Below are 4919 nucleotides of genomic sequence, written 5' to 3'. Positions count from 1 at the left end.
CTCACAGGCTGTCCAGGTTCCAGAATGGCGTGAGGCTATGCGCCGAGAAATCCAAGCCTTAAAAGCCAATCACACTTGGAGTTTAGTGTCGCTGCCTCCCAACAAGCATCCCATTGGGTGCAAATGGGTATACAAGATCAAGCTTAACCCTGATGGGACAGTTGAAAGATACAAAGCACGGCTCGTTGCTAAAAGGTATAGCCAGATTGAAGGTGTTGACTATAGAGAGACCTTTGCACCAGTCGCCAAGCTAACCACAGTTCGTGTTCTTCTTAGCCTTGCAGCCTTACAAGATTGGCATCTACACCAATTGGACGTCAGCAATGCATTCTTGAACGGAGATCTTTATAAAGAAGTCTATATGAAACTTCCTCCTGGGTTCAGACGAAAGGGGGAGAATAGGGTATGTAAGTTGCACAAGTCCCTTTACGGCTTGAAACAAGCCTCCCGGCAGTGGTTCATCAAGTTGTCAACTGCACTGAAGTCAACAGGTTTCCATCAATCCTGGTCTGACTACTCATTGTTCGTCCGAACACATTCAGGAAGGTTTACTGCATTGTTGGTGTATGTGGATGATATTATTTTGGCAGGAAATAGCTTGAAAGACATCACTGACACTAAAGAGTTTCTCTCGAGTCAATTCAAGCTAAGGGATATGGGGCAGCTTAAATACTTTTTGGGTATAGAGGTAGCCAGGTCAATGCAAGGAATTGCACTTTGCCAAAGGAAATACGCTCTAGAGATTCTTGAAGACACATGCTTCCTTGGTGCAAAGCCATCAAGATTCCCAATTGAGCAGAATTTGTCACTCACACAAATGGATGGTGCTTTACTTGAAGATCCATCGCAATACTGGAGGCTCGTGGGTCGATTGATATACTTAAAAATTACCAGGCCGAACCTTGTCTACATTGTCCATATACTGAGTCAATTTATGGATAAGCCTAGGCAACCCCATCTTGAGGCAGCACACAAAGTGTTGCTTTACATAAAGCAAGCGTCTGGTCAAGGAATCCTCTTACCTGCTAATGGAACACTAGAGTTGCGAGCGTTTTGTGATGCAGATTGGGCCCGCTGCAATGACACGAGAAGATCTCTAACTGGATATTGCATTTATCTTGGATATGCACCTATTTCCTGGAAAACGAAGAAACAGAGCACAGTTGCGCGTTCAAGTGAAGAAGCGGAATACCGCTCTATGGCCACAAAGTGTTGCGAGGTGACCTGGTTGCGCAATATATTGAGATACCTGAATGTAAGTCAAACACAACCAGTTAAACTCTTTTTCGATAATCAGGCTGCTATACACATTGCCTCGAACCCAGTTTTCCATGAGAGCACAAAACACATTGAGATTGACTGTTTATGTTGTGCGTGAAAAGATGCATAGAGGAGTGGTTAGACCAGCACATGTTCGAACTAAGGATCAACCTGCAGACTTGTTCACAAAGCCTTTGAGTTCAACACAGTTCGAAACCTTACTTGGCAAGTTGAGTGTTATTAAGATACACTCCAACTTGAGGGGGAGTGATAAATGAAAGAATCAATCAAGAGATTCAATCCCACCAAATCAGACAATAGAATCAATCAGATAGTAGTAAGTATGTATTGTAGCTAGAGTTTAGCCAACGATAGAGGATCTAGACTATAGTTAATCTGTATATATCTTGTACAACAGTTCTTTGCAAAATCAAAAAAGTTAATTCTTCTTCTCAAATTTCGTTTAGTAGGCACCTCATTTCTCTCTTAAAATACATCTCGGTATGTATTTAAGATAAACTTCCAATTGCCTTTGCCATACCTGCATTAGAAAGGGATACATTGATGAGAATTTATAAATTGCTTAAAACTAATCATGATTGCTACTTACTCAGCCAATAGAAGCATGATTGCCAGTAAGTACTAAGGACATAAAATTCTGATAATCTATTCAGAGATGAGAATTATGAAGCAACCAAATATTCCGGCTAATGAGCTTGATAGGATTGAAAATAAATACAAAACCATTACCAATAATCTGCTAAGACCTACACAATGACCGTCTAACCCCAACCTAATAAAACTAAAATAGGAAGGTCCCTTTCACAACAAGAAGCTGGAAAAATAGATGCAGAAAGTATAAAAACAAATACATACTTCTGCACACCAGTCCTTAACGTGGCTTCTTCATGTAAGCTCCATCTCTTAACTTTTCTCCTCTTAGAAAATCTTTTATCTTCATACTTCTTCAGTGGAGAAACAGCATTCCTTTTTGGCCTACGTAGGTGAAGCCTCCCCTCACTATTTGTTCGTTCAGGTGCCATACCTAGCGAGTCATCCCACTGCGAAAACAATACTCATTTAATACAAATCTATAAACAAACAGAACCACGTACCACAAATTTTACAACCAGAGCAACTCATAGATCTTCAACCAAATAAAGAGCAACTCACAAATCCAACATAGAATCTACTGAAATCCTTAGTGTGACTATCCATGAAGGTAGGGTCTAAATTCTTATGCTCTCTCCACTCAAATTAGTACTTCCAATCAACCAATCAAGAACGGAACCATTCATCTTTCTCCTTGGCTATATAGAAACATCTCCTTTAGTGATCAACAAATTGTAGTAGTGAAGTACTTTATAAGGATCAAAGGATTGGCAAACTCTTCGGATTGAAGTGATCTCGGCTTTCAGTACCTTTGATGGGTGAGAGTTTTGCCTTCCATTTCCTCAAGAAGAAAAGAAAAAAGGGAAGAAAACAAATCTCTCTCTCTCTCTCTCTCTCTCTCTCTCTCTCTCTATATATATATATATATATATATATATATATAGATATATACAGGGTTCTTGGATGCGGACGTCCGTACCTAAGAATTAGGTACGGATTTCTCATTTTTCCCCACTTTCCGATCATAGTTTCACATCTTAACCGTTTAGTTTTTAGATCCTAATATATAGATCACTTATGCAAATTTTCAGCCAATTTGGTGATCGTTAAGGCATTAAAAACTGCAATTTACAACAATGAATACGAACGGTTTCAAATCTGTCAAACAGGAACCGTTCGTATTCATTGTTGTAAATTGCAGTTTTGAATGCCTTAACGATAACCAATTTGGCTAAAATTTTGTAGAGATGATCTATACATTAGGACCTAAAAACTGAACGGTTAAGATGTAAATATGTGATCAGAAAGTGAGGAAAAATGGGAAATCCGTACCTAATCCTTAGGTACGGATGTCCGCACCCAAGAAATGTTGTGTGTGTCTATAAATAAATAAATAAATATAAATATATATATATATATATATATATATATATATATATTGTTCAAGGAAAACCTAATTTGTGTTTAGCCCAAACTCTAGGTTACTTGACCTAGTGGTAATAGGATTTAATTAGAAGGATCTAGAATCCTAATCAATGTAGAATTACTTTCCTTGTATGATTGAGATTCTATGCATTGTAATCCTCTATATAAAGAGGCCCCTATTATCAATGAGAACACACAGCAAATTCCTCTCAAATTCAGTTTCTCTAAAACACGTTATCAGCACGAAGCTCTAACCCTGAAATCCTAAATTCGTAGCCTTCAAATCCCAGAAACCACCGCCGCCCACCTTGAAGATCCTAACTCCAGGAGTCCAGAACCGGCTGCCTCACCCCCAGAACCGGCCGGCAAACCACCGAACCGGCCACCGGAAAAAGCAAAGGTTTCCCTGCCCGGTTCAAAGCTTTTCTCACCACCTCCTGCAGCCATACTCGACCACCTGCAGCGTCTCCACCCCAGAAACCCGGAACCGGAAATTTCATCACCGGAACCGGCCAAAATTCCACCGAACCGGCCACCGGAATCCTCCTAACCTGAACCGGCAGAAAAAGAAAAAAAAAAAAAAAGGGACCTGTGCAGCCCACCTGCTGCAGGCCCAAACCCACAGGTTGAGCCCACGTGCAGCAGGCCCCAACCCAAGCTGCCAAGCTGCCAAGCCAAGCCACCTAGCCGCCAAGCCTTCTGCCACGTCAGCACTGAACCTGCCACGTCAGCGCGCGGACCTGCCACGTCAGCACCCAGTCAACGACCGGTCAACCCTCCGTTCAACGACCGGTCAACGCCGGTCAACACTTTCCGGCGACTTTTCCGACCACTTTTCGGAGACTTTTCCAGCCACTTTCCGGCGACTTTTTCCGGTCAGCTACAGTGATTTTTCCGGCAGCTACAGTAACTTTTCCGGCGACATTTTTTCCTGCCATCTTTTTAAGGTAAACTTTTCTAAAAGTTCCCGTTTTTGAAGTTTTTTATATTTATTTCTTCTTCTTTTCTCGGGGACTTCCAACATCCCTTCTTCTACCCCCCTTTCTTCTTCATAGGGGAGACCAATAGCCGAACTGTGGGGGTTCGTGCTCACTCCAAGCTTGGAGCTTGTAGAGTCCTCCAAACTTAGAGTTTGTTGAGAAGAAAACGATCGACCACATACATCGTTGTTTCGATCTAATCCAAAAACCCCTCTTGGAATCGGATTTTCTTAGAAGCGACTACGCTCAGAAAATCTCTAATTTCTTGGAAGCGACTACGCTCAGAAATTTAATAGTTTTTCGTGGTAGCCCTTTCGCTCCGAAACTAACCATAATCTTGTGTTGTTTTTCAGGATGAGTAACCTGAACAAGTTGAACTTCGTTCCACTAGAAACAACTGGCGCAGGATACCATAGGTGGGTCCGAGATGTGCGCCAACATCTTAAGGCTGATGGACTTCTGGGAGCCATCCAAGAGCCTGGTCAGAACGTGCTCTCCATTGAGCAAGCTACTGCTTTTGAAGCAAAACAAGCTAAGGCCATAATTCTCATGACAAGGCACATGAATGACGCGCTCCAAAGTGAATACCTCAATGAGGAAGACCCAAGAAAGCTATGGGTAGAACTAGAGCAGCGATTTGGC

At 41.8% G+C, this 4919-nt stretch overlaps 1 long non-coding RNA gene across 1 annotated transcript; it reads right to left on the bottom strand.

The window, feature by feature from the left end:
• Window positions 1–1755: 1755 nt before the first annotated feature.
• LOC121052674 lies at window positions 1756–2636 on the bottom strand. The gene is made up of 3 exons (XR_005809779.1): window positions 2525–2636; window positions 2137–2321; window positions 1756–1801 (listed from the first exon to the last, which is right to left on the bottom strand). It is a non-coding gene; the product is annotated as an uncharacterized LOC121052674 (long non-coding RNA).
• Window positions 2637–4919: the final 2283 nt, after the last annotated feature.

This window comes from Rosa chinensis, chromosome 4 (assembly GCF_002994745.2).
Source record: "Rosa chinensis cultivar Old Blush chromosome 4, RchiOBHm-V2, whole genome shotgun sequence".
NCBI lineage: Eukaryota > Viridiplantae > Streptophyta > Magnoliopsida > Rosales > Rosaceae > Rosa > Rosa chinensis.
Note: the sequence above shows the minus strand (reverse complement) of the source record. Positions and strands in the feature narration are given on the sequence as shown.